This window comes from Gymnodraco acuticeps, unplaced genomic scaffold, assembly GCF_902827175.1.
Source record: "Gymnodraco acuticeps unplaced genomic scaffold, fGymAcu1.1, whole genome shotgun sequence".
NCBI lineage: Eukaryota > Metazoa > Chordata > Actinopteri > Perciformes > Bathydraconidae > Gymnodraco > Gymnodraco acuticeps.
This window is the reverse complement of record NW_022990054.1, coordinates 1632260-1657620: the sequence shown is the minus strand read 5'-3', so window position 1 is coordinate 1657620 and position 25361 is coordinate 1632260. Positions and strand designations below refer to the sequence as shown.

Sequence of the window (25361 nt, the reverse complement as noted above, 5' to 3'; positions counted from 1 at the left end):
CTTTCTCATGTTTTTAAGGTTTCCCAAAACCGAAGAGAGGAGGAGGCAGTGGGAACTCGCCCTAAGAAGGGACGGTTTTGTTTCCTCTGGCAGGACGCTGCTCTGCAGTGAGTACTTCAGGAGTGAGGAATTTGACCGGACGGGGCAGACTGTCCGGCTTAAAGATGGTGTTGTGCCAACAGTATTCAACTTCCCAGCTCATCTTCAAAGGGTATGTGTATCATTGGCCAACAACAATTCAAGGTGTATAAGATTGATATATAAATATGTGATTAAATGTCACACTTTAGTTTTTCTTTCTGCAAGTTTAGGAATAAATAATGTGTTGTGTATTACAGCACATTTTAAACACTCAACATGTCTTTAATGTTTATTTTAGCCGGAAGCAACAAGAAGCACAACCACTTCAAGAAGAGCGGAAGATGAACCTCAGCCTAATGTTTTGAGTATTCTGAATGTGGCCAAGACCAGAGAGATGGTCATTGATTTCAGGAGGGTGAGGACGTCTCCTCTACCCCTGTGCATTCTGGGAGAGGATGTGGCTGTTGTGGAGGACTACAAATACCTGGGAGTGCACTTAGACAATGGGCTGAACTGGAGGATCAACACTGACGCTGTGCACAAGAAGGGATATTAGAAGGATATTAATTTCCATATTACTATTATTTATATATTCGTATATTTTGCCAAAGCAACAGGGAGCCACTGGAGAGAGGCGAAAGAGCCGCAAGCGGCAGTGCACTGACCACCCATATGCATTGCCTGCTTCCTTTTGTATAGTACTGGGCAACTCTCTTTTGGAGACCCGTTGTGTCAGATAGTAACAGTTTGACCCGTTGTTGGGCCAAGCTGTTTTGTGCATATCATTTTACTTACTTGCAGTTACAAATAAACCGCTGGTAACACATACCAATTCTACTCTGGTCGTGTCGTTTCCCTTTGTACCCCTCGCCAAGAGGGAACGTAACAACATGTGTTACGTGCCGTAGTGGGTGCTTGTGTGTCTCCCTCTCTTTCCCCCTGATGTTTCTTCTTCTTCTTTGTTTAATGGCGAATCGCTACCACTAGGAGCATATATCGCCACCTACTATGTATTTATTAAATCTTCATGTTCCATGAGACGCAGCACTATGTTCCCCACATATGTTTATGTTTGCTCAGTCTAATAAACCCATAACATGGTTGTGAAAGAATACCAAAGCTGAGGCTGGACGATGATTGATTGTTGGTGTGCCATGTGTCACCGTGTGTCTTATTGGTTTTGTGTTATACTGTATTTTATTGTGTGCAGCTGGTCCTTATCTCCAAGACACATTTAAAACAAATAACCTTGAACCCCCATCTCTCCCCACCTGCTCCTGCTTCCTACATCCCCTCCACACCACACCAAGTTGTTCTTCTTAATAATAATAATAATACATTTATTTTGGGAGGCCGCCTTTCCCAAGGACCCAAGGACACCTTACAGGGGCATAGGGGCAATATAGGGAACAATTTAAACAGTGGATTTTGTGATATATCAGCCGGGGTGAGACAAGACAAACCACAAATGGACTACAGAAGGACACAAAAGGACACATGGTACAGTTTATATTATTCTTGGTCTTTTTTCAATAACATATTTCAAAGGTTCTGGATTTGTTTACAAATCTAGAAACTAAATACAAAACTAGTATAGTAATATGAAGATCTCATGTCAAAAATAATTGTGATAAATTAGACAGCACTGGCCTGTCTGTGAGCACATTTTATGTTGGTTTGGTTCTTCTGATAAAGGTGTGAATATCTAAATAATATACCAACATATGCTATTGTCATTAGTTGTGTCCCTGTTCTTAAAGCTAAGGCATTGCTAAATTAACAACTCTTGGCTTACAGAGTGGTAACATGAGACTGATTTTTATATATAAAATATAAATGTATTTTAATTTTATAATTTATTTTAAATATTAACAATATAATAAAATAAATGGAAATATATACACCGGCAAATATGTAATATAAATACCTTGTGTGTGTATAGCTATTGCTTTATCTGATTAATGTTATTTTCATATGAAAGTCCATGATTATAAGTATGCAGTATCATAACTACATCTTTGATGTTTATAAAAAACCAAACCGTTTGAAAATTGAGCAAGCTATGGTTATTTAAATAGTAAACCATAATGTTATGAATGAGAGAACTCCCTGTAGCATGATGGCGGCCAAGTGGCAACGTCGGTCTCCATTGGCCAGCAGCGCGGGTGAGTCATCTAGTGTTTATATATATCTATGGGTGTAGGTCATGGATGTATAATAAGGTGTAGGTTGTCACTGTCACTACCCGATCTGCAGCTCTGCCCGATCTGCAGTGCGCATGTGCGAGATGGTCCGCCATATTGGACAACTCCGGACGGCAACCCAAGTAGGACAACATTGACACAGTGGCTTTTGGCAAAGCTCAAAAGGAAAACTCGAGAGAGATGCGTTATTGTCATTACAACGTGACTTCACTATTATTTAACAACTATTTGTATTGGGTTCTTTTATTTGGGGTTAAGCACATTGTCAGAATAAGTGAGAAATGGATTTAACTTATGTTAGACATACTGAATACATATTTACTGTGAATGTGTGCAAAAATGTATGGCATATAGCTGTCTAACAGAAGTTAAATTCATTTCTCACTTATTCTGACAATGTACTTAACCCCAAATAAAAGAACCCAATAAAAAGAGTTGTTAAATAATAGTGAAGTCACGTTGTAATAACAATAACTCATCTATCTCGAGTTTTCCTTTTGAACTTTGCCAAAAGCCACTGTGTCAATGTTGTCCTACTTGGGTTGCCGTCCGAAGTTGTCCAATATGGCGGACCATCTCGCACATGCGCACTGCAGATCGGGCAGAGCTGCAGATCGGGTAGTGACAGTGACAACGGTACCAGATGTGTTCCAAGCCCCCAGGAAGTGCGCCGGACTCAGATGAAAATATTCGTGCTGGCCAAACGGCGGTACTACACTTCCGTTTGGTTGCCAGGCCCGGAAACACTTTTTCCCATTGACTTACATGGGGAAAGAGTGGTCTGTAACTCGTTGGATAATTTTTTTTAAACTAAATAAACTACCCAGTATGAACGTTTGTATAGCCCTTATTAAAAACATTCGTTCCTCAAGTTGTAAAAATGTGCTAATAACGTTATTCTGATAGTTATTTCCCTCTGCATTATGAACGCGCATCTAACCCACGGGACCGCGCCGCCCGGCACGTTCATGTTACGTGTCTCGACCAATCAGAGCACACTGTGCTCACAGGGAGGGTGGGGGCTGGAGCTATTGGAGCTACAACGAGCAGTTAAAGGCAGAGAGTGAAATTCAGTGAATACACGTAGTTTACAGAGATGCTGTATGAGAAACCAATGTGAGTTGCGTTTATCTTTACCCATGGATGCACAATAAGAACGGATCCATATCGTCTTACTGCCATCCCACGGAGCTGTAATAATGGATATATTGCACATGTTTGCTGTAATTCATTATCATACTACATGGGCTGTATGATTACATCTTGTACCGTAAATGTTGTATTAAATAAAGTTAATATTACCGACATTATTAACGTCCCTGTAGCTTCGTATTGCACTAAGAAGCTTATTGCACTGTATATAAATATATATATACAGTGCAATAATTATTTCATGCTAAATGAAGCTCTGTTGGATATCACTAGATCCTGTTACAGCGTAATATAAGTACATAACGATTGATGTGTACATTAGCATCATTACTAGCTAGCCGCTAGCTGCTAACTGCCGCCTCGTTCATATCAAATCCATGATAACAACAATCCATTACCATGCTGTCATGAACGCGCGGTGCTGTTACGTGTACGCAAATTGACGTGCTTGATGTGAACGAGCATTTTGGTTGCAGTTGCGCATGCTCTATGAGTGCACATACGGGTACTTCTCAGGCATGCTGGGTAATCTGTGACGTTTCACTCTCTCAAAAGTTGGGCCATTTTATCATCATGCGCTAATGAGCAGCTCTCATAGGAATGAATGAGGCCCCGCCTCCCACGCTGTATCCAGTTCTTATTATATGTCACTACCTGATCTGCAGCTCTGCCCGATCTGCAGTGCGCATGTGCGAGATGGTCCGCCATATTGGACAACTCCGGACGGCAACCCAAGTAGGACAACATTGACACAGTGGCTTTTGGCAAAGCTCAAAAGGAAAACTCGAGAGAGATGAGTTTTTGTTATTACAACGTGACTTCACTATTATTTAACAACTCTTTTTATTGGGTTCTTTTATTTGGGGTTAAGTACATTGTCAGAATACGTGAGAAATGGATTTAACTTTTGTTAGACAGCCATATGCCATACATTTTTGCACACATTCACAGTAAATATGTATTCAGTATGATAGCTGTCTAACAGAAGTTATATCCATTTCTCACTTATTCTCACAATGTACTTAACCCCAAATAAAATAACCCCATAAAAAGAGTTGTTAAATAATAGTGAAGTCACGTTGTAATAACAATAACTCATCTCTCTCTCGTTTTATTTTTGAGCTTTGCTAAAAGCCACTGTGTCATGTGTCCATCTTGGGTTGCCGTCCGGAGTTGTCCAATATGGCGGACCATCTCGCACATGCGCACTGCAGATCGGGCAGAGCTGCAGATCGGGTAGTGACACACCCTAACACATCTAGTACCCCGAACACATCTGGTACCTACAGGTGTAGACCGGGGGCCCTTCTCACTTTGGTTAAATGGAATCCTTGCTTCCCTCACTTGCGTCGTTTCCCTGTGACTAGTCCCTCCCACCAGGGAAGCATGGAGAGAGGCAAGCAAACCACGAGAAGCAGGGAAATTAGTTTTAAGAGCAATGGGACGTCCTTTCCTCTGGAGCGTCACGTGAAGCGACGTCCGTTTGTGATGACGCCGCACAGCTGAGCGTCTGACAGCAGCCAGCTCTGTCCCCGTTATTTCCACACACACTCTGTTAGTACACATTTACTGACACAAACATGTGTATCATCTGTTGTAGACCCAAATAAATAAAATAAAAACTCATTCTCAAAAAAGATAAACGCCATTCTTAAAATGTATAAACGAACAATAGTTTGATTAATATTGATTAGAGTGCACAATAGAAATAAAATAATTGAGAGAAGAAAAAGAGATATGTTATCTATCAAAACCCAGTTAGATTAACATTCATTGGACTGCACACTTTGTTTGTTTGGATATGTAGCAAATTAACATTTTAAATAGCACGTAATGACTGACTGAATGGAAATGACAATACATGAAAATGTAAAACGCAAAAAGCGATCATGAAAATGTTTCCAAAAAATGAATAAAATGATTTTTGACCACTTTGTTGTTCAGATATATCACATATTTGTAACTAAATGATACATTAATTGAAACAAACATGGTATAGACTGAGGAGTGACTCCCGTGAGGTTCATGTATTTTCTTCACTCCGCTGGGAAACTGCTCTTATGTCAAGAAGCATCAGATCAGTGCATGCGCTGCATCGTCCAATCGGTGAGCGATACACAGTAAGGGGGCGGCGCGAGTGTCTGATTATTTCATCGGAGGATGGTCTGGTGGTTCCTCGATTATAGCTCCTCCATTATCGCTCCTCCGGCAAAAATAAGGCCATTGGGACGCTACTCAAGATGGCGCAGACAAATCAACTTCCAGTGAGACCGAGGAAATGAAAAATAAGAATAGTGAAACGCAGCCCGGCAAATCTAAATCTCTTCGGTCAAAATGTCCGGTGTAGGTACCATATCTGCTCGGGGTACCATATCTGCTCGGGTGTATTTCCGTCGCATCCGTCATATCCGTTATATTGTCCGGCAACTCACCGCAACTCACCTCCCTCTGCTCCCAGCGCTCTGCTGCCACACACCGGCCGTCTGCGGAACTGCAGCCGGAGGAACTCGGGACAGCTTGTTATGTGTGGGGTGCTATGGTGGGGTCCCATGTACTTGTGCACATAAATAATGTTTCTAATTATTTACAATAAAAAAATATATATATATTCTGCGTTACTTTAGCCAACACTTTTATAAGGCCACTAGATTAGATCATTACGAAATGTGTAGATAGAATACATATCTTTCAGGTTGTTATTTTGTCATTATGTTTAATGTTTTATTTACCTTTTAGTATTTTTATATAGTATCTGAACTTTGGAGAGGAGTTGGGAGACACACGACACATCAAATCACATCTACAGATCAAGACGAAGCAAATGGAAGTACTCCCATACTCCTAGCGTGAAAATGTTTGTGAAAACGTGTGCAAAGTCTCCGAAAACGGAGCAGTGGCTGTGATGCTAGCTTTGCGGCTAGCGGTTAGTTGTTATTGTTTGAAGTTGTTGCTATGGAAACAACATGACGGAGAAAAGTATAATCTTCTACATATAATAACGGACAAAGTAAAGAATGAAGTGTAGGCTATGTTTAAATGTTCGGAATTTGACCGTGTATGATGGCCCTCTTGAGTTGCCGTACAAACCGTCATATGACGGACGACGGATGCGACGGAAATACACCCGAGCAGATATGGTACCCCGAGCACATATGGTACCGACACCGGTCAAAATAATTTCCCTTTAGCGCAATACCGTCAATGTGACAGACAAGAATAGTCAATTATAATGTCTAACACTTAATGTGGAGAAAGAGATGTCCTGTATGGGTTGATTGTGCGTTGATCTGTTGGTAATGCCTCGGGGTTCCGATGGGCATGTAAACAAATGCATAATTCTGCGCTATACTTTGTGGCCTCACCCAGTTGCATAGCGACACTTATTCTTTAGGTGTCTTTTAATAAGCAGGTAGTCATATCATTAGCTATAACTAGCTGGATCTGATCGATATGGACATAAACGCGAGTGAAGTCTAATCTGACGGGAGAGAGAGATCAGCTGCTGCTGACAAGTCGACACGCAGCTCTGCATGATCACATGCAGCGGTGAGCTGACAAAAAACACACTTCAGATTAGAATATCACACGTAGCTATTTTAATTACCTCTCAAACTACCTAAACTAGTTATAGATATGTTTAGTTTTACTGTCGGGTCACTCATTACTGGATCCGCGTGCTGCATGATACTGGCATAATAGATTGTCCGATCGGGCAACCAGCAGGTGAGGCTTCATTGCCCGAGCTAAATACTAGATGGCCCCGGGCCATCGGGCAGTCGTTAATGTCGAGCCCTTTTTGATGATGAACTTGCACTTCAATGTGTCATTTTTATCACTGAGTGTTTGGATTGTGAGCAAACGGCTGATCCTCACATGTCTCCACAGTGATTAATGATCACTAACATTGTAGTTTACACCCAAGACAGCCTCAACTCTATAATGACAAATAGTCAAATGTCATTATGGGACTCATACACTTCCATATTAATTTAAGGGGCCTACCACTATAAAATTAATTGCAGAATTGTCAATCTTTTTAAATATTTGAATTATTTTGTTTGGGGTCAGTGTGTAGGCGTTAAGGAATGGTCTGGCTCTGATGTGAATGTAACTTTGTCTGTCTCCAACCCCCAAAATACCAAGAGAAACATGCATATAATTACCATAGCATGGTTTAATTCCCAAAGGGGGAGACAACATGAAACTCACTCAGCCAGAGATACAGAATGAAGCTGGGCTCATCTGCAGAACCTGGCTGGGACAACCCACAGCAGGAGTCTTGGGAATTAGTATTTTATGTTTAATCTTGTGCAAGTATAATTGTGTTTGTTGAGGTGTGTGTTTGCATGTACTTCTATGCACGTTATGACCAGGTAAGAGAATAATAACATTCATATAAAACCAAATAACATACAAGAAAAATAAGGACTGGCTACATGCGGGTAAGCTAAATAACACACAAAAGTAATTAAAAAATATAAAATGTCACGTAAAAATGTGAAGTATTTACACTGGTTAATGCAAAGCTTATATGTGAAATGGAAATAAGTGAAAATGATATGAGCATGCACCAGAGGAGCTTAGAGTAAACGCTCATGATGCAAGAGGCATTTTTTATTATACATTGTCACCTGTTTGTTTTGAAATCAACGGCAATTGTTTCTCAATTTTTTTTATAAAACTTAAAAACATTGAGCCCCAATAAGCCACTGTCTTTTCTCATGTTGTTTGTTGGAGAGACCACCGACCATCTTACACTGGCATTTTTTAGTTACTGACTAATCCTAATTAGAGGTTTTGAGTGAAAAACAAGACACCCTGATGGGAGAGACTGGCTGGGTCTTATCCTACACAGACCCAGAAGTCATTGCATTAAGATATTAACTAGACTCAGTCTTTATGTGTGAGAACTAAAATCCAACCCGACATGTCCAGTCTGACAATACTTCCATGACGCTGTATCTAATTATATCCAACCATCCAAAACACACCTATTATGGAAAATTATGTTTTGGTATAATAATGTTTTGATACACACACTTGAATCCATTTCAGTCTAAACTCTTTGATATCAGCTTTAATGAGCAGCTAAAGCAAACCAAGCGCAACCTTCAATCAGAAGGAAAAACACCCTGTTCCTGTGCAAACTACAGGAGGGTTACTAGTGAGTGCCGTAATGCAGGAAGAGAGACCTGAGTGCAGTCCTGGTGAGGAGGAGAGGGTTTAGTGAGGCAAAGGGAAAGAGCTGCAGGAGGAGCACCTGGTGGCCAACGGCCCTGCCAAGACCCTCGGTGTCTCTCTGCACATTCAGCCATCGAGGAACGCATAATCCAGAACACAAACACTGCATTAGGCCAAGGGAAGCCAGTTTACTGAGGGAGTAAGAGGAGGAGAAAAGGAGAAGGATGTGGCAGGGAAAAAGATGAGGGAAGTTGATGTGAGGACGTAAATGGGGAGGAGGAAGAGGGAAGTAGGGGTGACGGAGAAAAGGGGTCTACCACAGCACTGTAAACACTGAACCTGGCAACGGGGGAAACAACGAAGCGGCGAGCCAAACAAGACCTCTCCAAATATGAACCAAACGTTGTCGCATGACAATTCCCAGTTATACGGCGCAGCGCTGGACACCTCATGTATACACATGGCGAAGATTAATGCCGGCCTCAGAGAGTGCGATTCACAAAAACAACAAAGCCCTGAGATTGAAATCAACAAAGCGCTGAGACTCGTTAAACAAGTCTTATTGTTGGCAGCAGGCTGCACCCTGTGTGTGAATGTGTGTATCAAGCGTCTGCTGGACACATTTCCGCAGTTAGAAAAAGTGCTGGCAGACAGCGCTCTTATTTTTGTTTGAAATATATACATCGCAACACAAACGAGGCAAAGCCCATGTCCCCTCGGTCATGATGTGCTTCGAGCCAAACGATCTTTCCTGTGTGTCTGTCTGCCGGTTTCCAATTGTGTATTTGTGTGTGGGAGAGAGGGGGAGTGTGTCTATGACTGCAAAATGAGTGATTTAAAGAGGAGACTGACCTCACCAATAAGGACAAATGTGGAGAAAGACAGTCAGGCGTTGTGTTCCTCAACAGGTTTTCTTTCCATCATCCACTATGCTGCCTAGAAGACAAATTGTAGGAATAGATATTTTCCCTCACTCTGCAATCATCTCCACTATGCTTCCAATTGACTTCCAGTAATATTGGGATGAGGCTGCTAGTGATGTAAACGTACTCCTCTTACGCACACGAACAACCCATTACACCCAGTTTCCCCTCTCAATGGGAAAAGAAGGAGAAACTCTGGGGGGTTAAGAGGGAAAGGCAAATGTTGTCATTGACTCCCGACCAACCCGTTTCACTTTCCCCATCTCCGTGCCCGTGTATGTTTCCTTATTAAGCTCTAATTTAATGTCTCGCTCTGTTCCAGGAAATGTGTATTTATGGTGTCGGTCTGCGCTGTGTCATTCGGGGACCACTGTCAGACTTTTAACCAGTTGATTCTGGAAATCTGTGAAATTAGGGACAACAATCAGTGTCTCTTTATTGTTTTAACAGCAGTTCCATTCAGAAAATAGTTTGGGTCTTTGATGGTATCTACTGCTTGCTTATAGCCTCAAGGGTAAAACTGTACTCAAGTAAAATTACTTTAAATCAAACCTGGTTTTGTGTAAGTGTGTATGTGCTCATGTTGATACAACAAAGTCATACAGAAACCCGAAGTAATCCTGTTTGCAGCCCCAGAGGGAAGGGGGGGAAAGATTAGAGTGAAAATAGAGAAGACCAAGCGAGAGATGGAAAGAGACACACAAAGGACAACTGTATTCTGATTGACCTTTGCTTCTGATTTGTAACAAACTAAGCATGCAGTCGTAACTCAAAAACAGCAGTAGGGTTGGGGGGGGAGAGTCCTGGTGTGCGTTTGTGTTTGTAACGGTTTCCTAATAAGAGAAGGGGGGAAAAATGAAAGAATTTTGAAAGAATGGACAAATGTGTGTCCTGGAACCTTGGAATGCATGTGAAATCAATACAGGGGGGAAAGTGAAAGGGGTGACTATTTTATTATTTATTAGATTAGATTTAAGTATGAAATGTGAAAGCCTTAGTTGTTCTGGCTTGATGTGTTAAAATGTATTTGATGAAAACAGGAAGGTGCCACTGCGCACAGTGCTCTACCGACCTGGAGCTGAATAGAACATTATGGAAGCAGTCGGCAGCTCCACACACAAAAGCACACAAAAGGCTGATTCAACCTGCTGCTCTGAGAGGTAAAACATACAAGACATGACCGGGCTGGACTGGAACAGAACCAGACCTCCCCATGTGACAGATGAAAGATATATCAGCATTTAAATACCTCTTAATGGGCTGCACAGTAAGCACAATCAGAACTATGGTACAAATGTGGACATAAAAAACAAAGAATTGGGCTTTTAAAGATGATTACTCAACTCCATTGTAGTCCAATATCCTCAATCCACGGAACAGCCTCTGTCATATCAGTTTTTATGTCCTCTGGAATGAAGTCATTTTGGAGCAACATTTAACTACTATAATACTATTTATCAGCTGTAGAATTACTTGAAAGGTCATATAGGGACTTCCATTCAGATAATGTACAACTTAAATATTGAATTCAGCACTCTTAAATCCTTGAGCACATAGAACTATAGTGGAGCTAAATAAGATGTAACTGAGGGTTGGGGACCAAGAACACTGACTTCTTGGATGAACACACTTGACCGAATTAAAGAACAAGCAGCTCTTAATGTGGTCACAGTGACTGAAAAGCCTTTAAGTGGAAACTGGGTCATTCATCCCCACACAACCGTAAGAGACTGTCAGACACACTACATATATATCTTGTTAATGACGGACCACGCAGAAGGCATCAGAAGATATCGACATTCACAAACCAGTCAATACAAATCAACCAGATGTTGGCGGTTGCCATTAGAGTAAGGTCAAATCTGGACCACACGCTGAAACGGAGAGGTGTTGACGACGACGGGGGGAAATCTGATGAGGCTATGGGTCGTGTGGATGCGGTGGCAGTGTGGTGGTGCGGTGGGGTAAACCGTGGCAAAGCTCAGAGACATCTTGAATAGAAGTGTGTGGTAGTGAAAAAAGAACCAGAGGTGTGGTAGAACCCTATTTTGGCCACACAGTAGGAGAGCCTGGCAAACTACAGAGGGAGATACCTCAGTGATGAGGTTACCAGGATTAGAGCAAGGGCAACCCCCTGCTGAGTGTGTGAGATAAGTGTGTGTGTGTGTTTGTGGGTGTGTGTCAGTCCATATACACCCTATTTAACGAGGGAAATGTTGACTGTAGCATGCTCTTTTGCAGGAACTCATGCAGTTGTACGCATTGACACCTGAAGTTACTTATTAAAAAAGAGCTATCATTTTCCTACCATTGGCCAGTAACCAGTTCCACTTGACGAGTTGTAGTAGGCCGTACTCATTACCGTACAAGGGCAGCTCAACAGAAGGGAGAAAGATTTACTACACTCTTTCCAACCGGGATTTAGCAGCCAGACTGTGGATTATAAAGGTGTGATCACACCTTTGCAAGTCTGTTCTTTGGTCTCAACCACAGATGAAAACGCTGTAGCATTCTTCTCTTCGGTTCATTTAAGTTCACACTGCCCAATTACAAGTGAACCGGGGCTTGTAAACGAAAGTCAGATGGACTCACAAGTAGTGTTAATTTCGTCAGCTATTTTTTTATTTAGTTTTAGTCTTAGTCCTTTGTTAAATTTCCTTTTTAGTTTTAGTCATATTTAGTCACCTTCATCCTGTTTTTATTTAGTCAAGTTTTAGTCGACTAAAAGTCTGAGCATTTTAGTCTTATTTTAGTCGACTAAAAGTCTGAGCATTTTAGTCTTATTTTAGTCGACTAAAACAGTAACTATTTTAGTCAAGATTTATTTTAGTCTACTTTTTGTCAATGAAAACTATTGAGTCTTTTTTAGTCATCAGATTATATAGAACATTTCAGTCAAACTAGTCTAGCCAAAACCAATAATTTGTAATTTTAGCAAATATAAATAAATAAGATTATATCTTGTCCTTATTTGATGAAAAACACAGGTTGAATGATTAAGAATGCAGCTTTGCAGAGAGTATCTGCTCAGGTTTGTGGTGTTTTTACCAGCTGTGTTATGGCCACATTGCTTCCCTTCTGATGAAACAATGCATTCGCGTTTTTTCTCCGCCTCATTGTTGCAAAAATGGGCCCAAATATCACGTTGTTTCTTTCTCCCAAGCAGTGGTGGCTTAAGACTTTTTCGTCAGTCATTTTGACGGACAGGATCGTAACATTTCCGTCATAATCCATTATTACCCGTCGAGTACACAATTTATCACTCACTCACGCTGACGGGGGGGTATTCGGTTAACGCGAGTGCGACCACTGCTCCCAAGCCCTGTTGTTGCCATTTCATTTTCTGTTGAATAAGGTTAGTTAGAGACCATGAGTTAGACCCGAGTCTTCCTGACAGTTCACAGTGTGCCGCTGCCCGGTGTAATTCAAATGTACCGCCGCACGCGCAGCACAGACACACAGCTGCTGCCCTGCCGCAGCACCGGAAATGGAACTGCTGGGAGAAAAACGGACTATCAGAGATGTAACGTTATCTTTGATAATATTTCGTCTCCTCATTTTTCGTCAACGAAAGTAAAGAGAGATTTTGGCATAGTTTTTATTTAGTAAACTACATTTTTGTCTCGTCACTTTTCGTCAACGATATTGCATGATGATTTCGTTACAGTTATTGTTTACTGCCGTCGGTGCCGTCTCGTCATCGTCTCGTTTTCGTCATGGAAAAAAAGGTCGTTGACGAACATATTTCGTCATTGTTTTAGTCAACGAAATTAACACTACTCACAAGTAGCTTGTTTATTGGACAGAGTTTTGGCAACCTGTCATCCTGCAAGAATACACATTTTGGCAGCCAAGGAGCAAGGGGGTTTGATTCCAGTTCCTTTAGATGTAACTAAGAATTTTGGACTGCTTTTTGACATCTCTGGTCTTCATACCAGCTGACTACAGTGATCAGTACAGGCTGTGGTTTGCCCTTGCTTCATTTTGTTATGCTGGCCGTTCCAAGCATGAGTAACTGCTGGCTATCCGATGTAAACATCCGTCTCCTTGTACCCATAAAATCATATGAAACAATTACCAAACAATGAACAACATGTTCATGGGAATGTTCTTTTGGACTGTTTTGTGTACTTAGTTCACATTACATGCCATGTTCTAAAAAACTTTACCTAATTTAACTTGCCAGGTTTGCGTCGAATTGTAAATGTTTCACCTGAACATACCAACTACAAGTTGGAAGTGTGCAAGTCAAAGAGGTCCACCCTGAACCGAGAGATGTTTTTACCAAGAGTTAGATATGTTTGATGACGTGTGAAAGCTTAAACTCAGGGCGGTCTTACATACTAACAAACCCACAGTAATAACTCTGTAAGGCTAAAAGACAGAAACCTTGGCTTTCTCAAGTAGACGTAACACCAAATCTGCAAACACCCTAAACAAGCTTCAGTGGTCAACTGATATCAGTCCACTCTGACACAGTCCAACTGTTCTCTGATCTTAGGTTGGATACCCACAACTGCATAGTGCTCTAATATTGTTGGTCTCTATAATGACTCAGCCTAGTCTTGTAGATTCTATGGGTGCTTTTTAACCTACAAACTGAATAAATTGTGGAAGAAAACTGGTAGAGGCGGGAGAGGAGAATGGAAAAGGGCAGAAGATGATGACTAGTCTGATAACTGTAAACAGCTCCTGTTGCCAGGCCCTTGGGTGGGCCACACATTCACTCTCATTTTATCTCACACACACGGTTGTCCATCGAATCCGATGATGAAGTCCACTTCTACACACACACACACACACCACACACACACACACACACAAACACACACACACAACAACACACACACACACACACACACACACACACACACACACACACACCACACACACACACACACACACACACACACACCACACACACACACACACACACACACACACACACACACACACCACACACACACACACACACACACACACACACACACACACACAACACACACACACACACACACACACACACACACACACACACACACACACACACACACACACACACACACACACCACACACACACACACACACACACACACACACACAGTTGTCCATCGAATCCGATGATGACGTCCACTTTTCGGTGAGTTCTTTGGTGGCTGAATAGTCCTATCCTGGACCCACAAATCCTATTGCAGGTAGGACGAGTGTATGTGGTGGCAGTAGCAACGGCAACTGTAGGTGTGTTCCTCCTGAGTCTCCTCTCCTGTCTCCTGGCTGTCCTTTCCTCCTCCAGCATTTGGGTCCCATCCCGGCACAGCTGGCGCCAGGTGTTACGGTCAGCAGCAGCGTCTTCCAGGGCCTCAGGTCTGATTCTACATTTCTTTAACGCAGTCTTCAGCTGGTCTTTATAGTGCTTCTTCTGCCCTCCAGCAGAGCGTCGACCATGGTGTAGCTGGCCATATAGCACTCTGCGAGGCAGGCGGTTTGAGGGCATCCTTACTACATGGCCCAAGCAGGGTTTCCGTTAGCCGGTAATTACCGGTTTTTAGCTGGTAAAATGTATTAAAAACCGGTAAATTCAAAACCTGCCGGTCAAAATGTCTGGTAATAATTAGGGATGCTCCGATAGATCGGCCGATATTCACTGTTAATAGTTTGATCGGTGCTCTCTATAAAGCCCGATCAGGAGAGCTGGATCTGATCGATATGGACATAAACGCGAGTGAAGTGTAACCAGACGCGAGAGAGAGATCAGATCAGCTGCTGAGTCTGACAGAGACACGCAGCTCTGCATAATCACCTGAAGCCCCGCCCTCTGTTTAGCGAGCTGCAGGAGCTGCATGAGAAACTGACGGGCTGTCAGGAGAGAGAGGGAGGGAGAGGGGGGAAAGAGAGCATCCGTTTCTCCCGTGTTATTATTCAAAGTTAATGTAAACTTTTGAATAATGTACTTCATCTACTACAAGTAGTTTGTTTGAATGTAATAATTATGTTGTTTGTGGAATCATTTATTGAAAAATGAATCTGAATTTTTTCGATCTGTTACGATTATAAACTGAAGCAATATAAAAATGAGCCCCATTAACTGAGTTTTAAACATCAGCATATCTGCTCATAGTCCGGTAATTACCTGCTAACGGAAACTCTGCTACATAGCTCTTATTATTATTATTGAAACATGACCGGTAAGTTTCAAATTTATCCGGTAAAATAAATTCTGCCTGGACATTTGACCGGCGAGAAAAAATCCTAGCGGAAACCCTGGGCCCAACCATCGTAGCTGGTGCTGAGTAATTGTGGCCTCAATACTCCTGCAGTTGGTCTTCGAGAGTACTTCAGAGTGGGGCACACGATCACGCCAGGTAATTCCCAGGATGCGCTGAAGGCAGCGTATGTGGAACTGCTCTAGGGCCCTGATGTGGCGGCTGTAAGTTACCCAGGCTTCGCAGCTGTAAAGGAGGGTAGTGATGCAGATGGCTTGGTAGACACAGACCTTCGTGCGGAGATGGAGGTTCTTGTTTTGAAAGACCCTACGCCGGAGTCTCCTGTTTTGGACCTCATTGTTGATGGTGTTATCTTCAGAGAGAATGCTCCCCAGGTATCTGAAGGATGGTACAATAGACAGTTGTTCACCAGCAGCAGTGAAGGTAGGTGGTGTAGATGGGATGTTGGCACTCCACTGGCAAACTACTTCCGTCTTGATGGTGTTGACGGTCAGTCCCATCCTGCTGTACGCTCTCACCACAGCAGTAAGAACAGACTGGAGGTCTTGTGGACTGTGAGATACAAGAGCACAGTCATCTGCATACTGTAGCTCAATGACTCTCCCTTTGCAGTTTGGTGGTTTCCTGGAGCCTCCTTATGTTGAAGAGGTTGCCATCTAGACGAAAGTCCACTGCCACACCGCTACTGTCCTCAATCTCCTTGTGGAGGAGCTGGGTGACACATAGCAGGAAGATGTTAAAAAAAGTACTGGTGCTAATACACACCCCTGCCTTACCCCTGTATGTACAGGGAAGGGGGAAGACTCTTGTCCTCCTATAGTCACCCGAGCAGTCATTCCATCATGAAATTGGCGGAGGATGTTGACAAACTTTTTGGGGCAGCCAAACCTAATAAGGACTTCCCATAAAAGTTCTCTCTGGACAGTGTCGAAGGCTTTGGAGAGATCGACAAAGGTCCTGCTGTTGTTCTCTGCACTTTTCCTGCAGCTGTCGAGCTGTGAAAATCATGTCCACCGTGCTCCTGCTCTTCCTAAATCCACATTGTGATTCAGGCAGTATTGACTCGGTGGTGTTTCTAATCAGCCTCTGGAGCATAACCTTTGCCAGGACCTTACCAGCGACAGCAAGGAGTGAAATACCCTTGCTGTTGCCACAGACAGCCTTGTCACCCTTGTTCTTGTAAATGGTGACAACATTGGCGTCTTTCCATTGTGGGACGTTCTCATCAACCCAGACCTTGGTGATGTACTTGTGTAATATACGCACACGCACGCACGCACACACACACACACACACACACACACACACACCACACACACACACACACACACACCACACACACACACACACACACACACATCACACACACACACACACACACACACACACACACACACACACACACACACACACACACACACACACACACACACCACACACACACACACACACACACACACACACACACACACTACACACACACACACACACACACCACACACACACACACACACACACACACACACACACACACACACACACACACACACACCACACACACACACACACACACACACACACACACACACACACACACACACACACACACACACACACACACACACACACACACACACACACACACACATTCCCATTAGCCGGTAATTACCGGACTATGACCGGTAAAATATGCTGAAGACCGGCAAATCTAAATCTCTCCGGTCAAAGTGTCCAGTCAAAATAATTCCCCTTTAGCGCAATACCGCATCAGTTGCGCAACTTGCGCCACTTATGTGACAGACAAAAGAGTATGTGACAGACAAGAATAGTCAATTATAATGTCTAACACTTAATGTGGAGAAAGAGATGTCCTGTATGGGTTGATTGTGCGTTGATCTGTTGGTAATGCCTCGGGGTTCCGGTGGGCATGTAAACACATGCATAATGCTGCGCTATACTTTGCGGCCTCACCCGGTTGCATAGCGACACTTATTGTTTAGGTGTCTTTTAATAAGCAGGTAGTTCTATCATTAGCTAGAACTAGCTGGATCTGATCGATATGGACATAAACGCGAGTAAAGTCTAATCTGACGGGAGAGAGAGATCAGCTGCTGCTGACGAGTCGACGCGCAGCTCTGCATGATCACATGCAGCGGTGAGCAGACAAAACACACTTCATGTTAGAATATCACACGTAGCTATTTTAATTACCTCTCAAACTACACTGAACAAAAATATAAATGCAACACTTTTGTTTTTGCTCCCATTTTTCATGAGATGAACTCAAAGATCTAAAACATTTTCTATATACGCAAAATAACCATTTCTCTCAAATATTGTTCACAAATCTGAAAAAAAAAAGAGAAATGAACATTCAATTCACGGGCAACAGCTCTGGTGGACATTCCTGCTGTCAGCATGCCAATTGCACGCTCCCTCAAAACTTGCGACATCTGTGGCATTGTGCTGTGTGATAAAACTGAACATTTTAGAGTGGCCTTTTATTGTGGCCAGCCTAAGGCACACCTGTGCAATAATCATGCTGTCTAATCAGCATCTTGATATGCCACACCTGTGAGGTGGGATGGATTATCTCGGCAAAGGAGAAGTGCTCACTATCACAGATTTTTTCAGATTTGTGAACAATATTTGAGAGAAATGGTTATTTTGTGTATATAGAAAATGTTTTAGATCTTTGAGTTCATTTCATGAAAAATGGGAGCAAAAACAAAAGTGTTGCATTTATATTTTTGTTCAGTGTAGTTATAGATATGTTTAGTTTTACTGTCGGGTCACTCATTACTGATCCGCGAGCTGCATGATACTGACGGGTTGTCAGGAGAGGGAGAGAGCGCTACGTTTATTATTCCCGTGTTATTGTAAGTTACTGTTCACTTTTGAATAGTTAATCTACTATAATTAGTTTGTTTAATATCGAATCATATCAATTTGTTTTAAAGCTCAATAAATAACTAAGAAGACCTTTGACCGGCACTTTTCAAATTTTGTCCGGAAGATTTAAACTTTAACGGACACGTTGACCGGCGAAAACATATTCTAACGGGAACTCTGACACACACACACACACACACACAATAGTCTGCCCGGTTGAACTTTTGTCCAGTCCTCCTAGAACAAACCATGCCAGGAACTTAAAAGTGAGACAGAGATGGACAGAGAGTAAGGAGAAGGAAGGGTGAAAGGGTGAGGAAAGTCAATACCAAGATAGATAAATCTGGACTTTCGTTGTTCACGTAGGAGAGACAGTCAATTCAGAATGATTTAATAGGAAAATGTGAGAGAATACTATGAGAAAGTCCTTTAAAAGTGAGGTGAAAAAGTCAAACTGTTCAGATGACTTTAGGAATTTAGCAAAATAACAGCTGAGAGAAAAAGCAAAGCGAAATAACTTCATTCTGTTAAAGACAGATAAGTGGCAGTGAGAGTAGACCACTAACCAATGGCATCCTGCTGTGGGTTCATTAAGGGTCATGCCCCCGACCCTCCCTCCAATTACAATGACATCTCCTCCACAGTTTGGCAACAGCCAAATTACTTGGTCTGCTCTGGCTTGCAGCAGCGTATGTTTGTGTGTGTCTGCATGTCACTCATATTAAATAGCCTATGGTGCACATAAGGGAGATCGAGAAACATATTTGAACAGTTTGCAGACAATTGTTTGTATGCATAGATGTATGTGTACACATGGGGGAATGAATTGCTCTTCGAGTGATGCTTGATTCAGCAAGGATGCTAATAACCTCTCCATCGAAATTCAGGGGTTTACTCCAAAACCAGGAGGTGGTTAAACAATCTGTTTCTCACATATGACTGTTGGCTTCTTTTTATGCTTTAAATAAACTCTGTTTTGGTTTAAATTCAGATTTTGGCTGGAAATATAGGGAATTTAACATATATTTTGTTATCATGTTATGAATGCATGGACTCATATATCCATTTTAAGAAACGATGTGATGTGTAGTTATAGCCTTACACTGAAACTAAAGCACTTTGAGCTGCAACCAATGCATTAAAAGTGCTATACAAATAAAGCGTATTATCATTATTATTATTATAACACATCGGAACAGTTCCAAGCAGTGAGGCACAAAATTGTGATTGGCATTTTGTATTGACCAATACATTACCATGTTTGTGTTAGATTTGATATTGGCAGTCACAGAAATTCGGATTGGTTCATCAGTGAGGGCTTTAATAACCCATGCCGAAGTATTTTCAGTCTACCTGATTTTGCTATGATGAATATTATTCTGTTGTATATGTGGTCAGTACTGTGAGAAAGTAAGTACGTGCTTTGTGGGACAAAGAGCAGGAGCAGTAGAGAGGCAGGTGGGCGAACACTGGCTCTGGTGTCGACTGAAAATACTTTAAAATCTTTAGCAGGGACCCTCTGACATACTAGTACAGGGCAGCCAGTGATACATAAGCAAATACTCCTGCCCGGAGACAAACGGAGGGTGCGAGTAAGGAAAGTGTGTGTGTGTGCGTGTGCGCGTGTGTGTGTGTGTGTGTGTGTGTGTGTGTGTGTGTGTGTGTGTGTGTGTGTGTGTGTGTGTGTGTGTGTGTGTGTGTGTGTGTGTGGTAGTTTTCATGTCTGGGCATGTCTGCTCAAAGCCTGCTACTGGAGACATTAGACCCTGGCAACAGAGCTCTCAGGAAAAGATCATCACCATCTAAATACACACCCAGCCACCCACAAAGATGTTAACATCCATCTGGGCTTCAACTGGACACTCCAAGAATAACAACAACAACAACAACAACAACAACAACAACAACAACAATACTAATAATAACAGTCATGAATAACACGACCGAATCTGTCCATATTAGCAATAATAACAAACAGTGAATCATATTGTTTTCAGCCATAGACCCTGACCACTGTACCTTAAAGTCAAATCACACCTAAACCTTGCCTGTCTGAACCCCCCACCCAGATACACACACATAAACAGCTGTTCACTATCATTATCCTCTCCATCTATGTCATTCACCCCCCCAACCCCCACGAAGTACCCCATTTCTCTCTCGTCGACGCATGTAAACAACCCTCACACACCCTCCCCCCCAATTTCAAGCATCTTCTCAACCTACCCTGCCCCCTCTCAGCCCCCAACTATCCACACACACACACACGCACGCATTGCCCCTGCCCCCTCCCTGACTCTGAAGAATGCGGGGACCAGCTGGTGGAGAAAATAAAAAATGAAGAAGCATACCAAAACAGGAAATGCATCAGCAGGGGCCTATCAGAGGGCTTTATCAGGCCACTGGCAGCCCCGCTGAGTACTTGGGTGGCGCCGCATGGTGATTGGCTGATCAAAGTGGCAGCTGTGTCATTACAGGTCAGGATGTCAGGGGTAATCATGAAAGGTTACGAGCATGTGGACATGCACTGTGGTGTGTGTGTGTGTGTGTGTGTGTGTGTGTGTGTGTGTGTGTGTGTGTGTGTATGTTGTGCTAGGCTATCTTGATACAGGGGGAACCTGGAGGAAATGTGGGAGGAAATGAGGGTGATGAGAGAAGATGCTGCAGAGAGAGATAAAGTAAGAATCAATCGAAAACCACAGAAGAAAAAGACTATGCTGGATATGTAGGATGAGAGAAAAAAACCTCCGGATTAAACTGTATTCATACAACTGAAGTGTGGTGTTGATTAGATGTTACATTTCACTCGATGCCGGTACTGTTCTGCTTTTTAGACATCGGTCTTTCTTGTATCTCTTTTTTTTCATTTGCCGAAGCAATACATCTGCATCACAGTCCTGACATTAGAGCTTGCATCATCGGAACTCAATTGATCCGAGTCGAAAGTCTGAGAAAAAAAACAGACAGCTTCGACTGAAGCCATTAAAAAAAAGGTTTGCGTGTGAGGTTCCAAACCGGATGGTGAAGACCCTGCTCTGATCTCTATAATTCATGTTCTGTCCCTACTGAGCTCTAGTGAAAATCTACACACGCACACACACCATTTTTCTTGGGAGTGAATTTTCTAAATCAGGAGACACATAGGGAGATGGGGGGCCTTTCAGTGAATTAACTGATTCTAGAGTTTCTCTCCCATTTGAAGAAAGAAGATGTAATTAACACGTTGCATCTGTCATAACACAGGGCCTATATGAGCTCACTGGAGAGAGTACGCTACAGTTTGGGCAGTATCAGATTGGATATTTTCTGCTGGATGTTCTGGTAAAACTTGGCCTTGATAGCTTCATAACAATGGATTTTGTGGTAATATTTGAGGTGATTGAGTAGGTTTTTGACATTGGATGTTTTTGTTTGCTTTCTGCTTTGAAGAAAAATATGTTGATATGCTGCTACCAAAATGTTAACATTGATACATTAAGGTAAATAATGATTTTAGAAAAATGCCATTGTTAGCTTTTGCTTCAAAAAACACCATTAATATGCCACACAGAGGTTAAACATCTCAGCAAATACAAACGATAGAGAGTTCTATAAATTGATTAAAGATTTGTGTAAGATCAGACATAGAAACCAACATGTAAGTGCACAAAATGTGACCATCTTTTGACAGAGGAATTCTCTGAATCCATGGTCTTCTTGTATATGTATGTTTTGTTTAAATATTCATATTCAGAGTAGTGAAGATTTACGTATTATACGACAAGGAATAACATAAGGAATGCCCTATGCTATTAAAAATGACTTTTGAGTCTCAGCACCTTGTTATTGTATTCTGATGCTACTGAACAGCAGCTCAACATACAGAAGAAGCATTAACATGTAAGAATTAGTAGTGGAATGGATTGAAATAACAATGTTCATTTGATAAATCTGTGAGACAAACAGAAGAGAAAAAGGCACACGGGGAGAAATGACAGAAGTTAAAAATGTTAATTGGCGTGATAAGCAAGGGTGAGGCAGCAAAGGGAAGTGAAGGAAACAGAGCGGCAGACAGACAGACAGACAAGGCTGGGTGAGGAAAGCCTGTGTTTGCGTGACAAGGTGGAAAGGAGGGAGGGAGGGAGGGAGGGAGGGAGGGAGGGATCATGATCCAAATAGTTGAAAATAATAAAATTCCACACAGATAAGCAAGATTTCCCCGTTGGCCCAACCCCCTGAATCAGCACCTTCAGCTTCAGAGAGCCGGGGCTTCGTTCAGAGCAGAGAACATGAACACGGAAGGGGGGGGGGGGGGGTCATGGGGATCCTATCCTGTACCCCTCCCCACCTCCACCCCCCCAGCCCAGCCAGATAGGCATACAATCTAACACACAACCTAAGAGGGTCTATTGTTGAGCAACTACGAGTCAATAACAGATAGGCGATAAGAGCGGCTAAAGAGAGAAGCTGTGCAGCAAAACGTTGCCATCTAGTGTCAGTCAAACAGAGGAGAGCTAGATTTGGCCACAGCTTCCCTCTCATAATCACTCTCAATGCAGCTGTTCCCCCAACCCCCCCGCCCCTTCTTTTCAGCTGTGTCACAACTCCTCCATGTTTGCCACTCAGGCTCTCCCTCTGTTTGTTTGTCTCTCTCCCTCTCTCACTTCCCGCTCCCTTTGACTTCAAGTGATGCCTTCCCCGTGGATGGAGCGGGGGTGGAGAAAGCGACAGAAAGAAACACGGGAAATTAGCAATTTGAATGAAGCTACTACTTATTCTACAACATCGTTTGTTTTGTTTTGAGGTCGGCAGGTCGGGACGTTGCCATGGGGAACCGAGCCTTAGGACTGCTGCGACTGGTACAGCGCTGCCTTCAGGGGCCGGGGCACTGGAGGAACATCTTGACACCTTATTTACTACTTTGCAAACTTGGCTACCAGGCATACAACCAACAATAACAAGCCCCTAGTGGCTAAATGCCGTATTTGTGTGAAACCGTCTGCTTTCACTGCGAGAAAATGTGTAACTCAAGGAAGAAAATACAACCAATTAAAATGTACGCATACATTTATATGGACTTCCAGACAAACACACTATTGAAAAAACACCGGACATAATATTAAATAACATTTAAAAAGATAAAGAGTTTAGGATATGTATAAATGGATCTAAGCAGTCCTTAGCACACGATCGTGACTACTATCAAAATAATGACATCATTGGTTTATGTGTGACCACAATTAGCTGTTCACTTGAAGGTCGGCATCGTGACAACACCCTGGACCATCTGTGCAACTGCTCTCCATCTGCTGCAAAGTTTACCACTCATCATCTACTTTCACTGCTTTCGCCCTTACGCAGACTCTCCGCAGACTCTCCGCTGACTGTATGAAGTGAGCTTTTGTCTACTGATAAACTCTGTGGAATGGAGCTTGTGTGGGATTTGTGCTACCACACCCCACAAAAGCACGGACTGACGACGATGCTCACAGATTCCCAGCGAGGTGTATACAGACTGTCAAACGAGTGTTGATTATTCTGCTAAATGGTTGAAAGCATCCAGCAGGTGCCTGGACGTGCCATGCGGTGCTCAACACGCAGAAAACACAAACTGATGCTCCTCCCTTTGAAACTCATCTGAAAACGTCAGAGAAAATGTCTTAAATGCTTTTCTTCACACGGATAACATCAATCAAAATGATGGGGGAGATTTACTCACCATCTAACAAACTAAATTAGAAAATAAAGTTTAAAATGTTTCCAAATGTAATTAATCTCTTTTAAATTAAATGAAAATTCAACCACATAACTACTCGGAATTAGAAAAAAAAAGTATGAAAGATGTCTTAGAGAATCTTGTAATGTTAAAACCCAACATAAACTCGCCAGCTGAAAACAATCTGCTGATTAGAGCTTGTAACTTGTATAGCATGCATTTGACATTTACAGCACAATGTGGCACTAAACTGGATCATTCAGAAAAGCTGACACTGGTCAGGCATCCCATTCATATATTCACAGCGTCACCCTCTGGGAGCTTTCAACATGCACTCTGAGCACTCAGCCTGCTCGAGTGCTGCAGCTGGCACCAGCCACCAGAGCTCTCTTGCAAACTAGCTGCCACTCCAAAGAGAGAACATAACCCCCCCTCTGACCAAAACCCACCACAGCCTTTTTATCTACACGCCATGCAGAGAGGAATTAATAATACATGTTTGACTGACAATCATTTTGCGGAATAATGACTCAAATCCTTTAAAAATGACTTTAATTTCAAAGGTTGATTTTCTTATTTTTTCTTTGGTTTACAAAATGTTCAAATGGAAATGGTGGCATGGCGCACTTTAGCTGTGAGATGTGCCAAGATAATTTGAATTAGGGTAAACCACAAGGTATGACATGCATTATGAAGATGCAAAAAAGCCTTTTTCTAACAGATTTTCTACAAAAATGCAACAGGATTTCATGATAATGAAAGTAATGTAACTGTCTTTGTAAACAGTAGAGTGTTCCTAAAAACCTGAGGAAAATGTTATTACTCAAAAGGCAATGTGAGTCAGAAAATCTAATTACTCCTACTGTACGTGAAGTAATGTCTGTAACGGAGGTTAAAAAGTGCAATGCACAATTAGATATTCCAATAGCAGCCTTTACAGCAGGGGTCACCAACCTTTTTTAGGGTGACACAAGTTGGGGGCTACTTTTAGTCCTCTATTTTTTGCAG

The 25361-nt window shown here is 42.4% G+C and overlaps 1 protein-coding gene across 1 annotated transcript in view; it reads right to left on the bottom strand.

The window, feature by feature from the left end:
* Positions 1-25361, bottom strand: part of mrpl23 (mitochondrial ribosomal protein L23) — a 57622-nt gene that overhangs the window by 3153 nt on the left and 29108 nt on the right. The window lies entirely within an intron of this gene.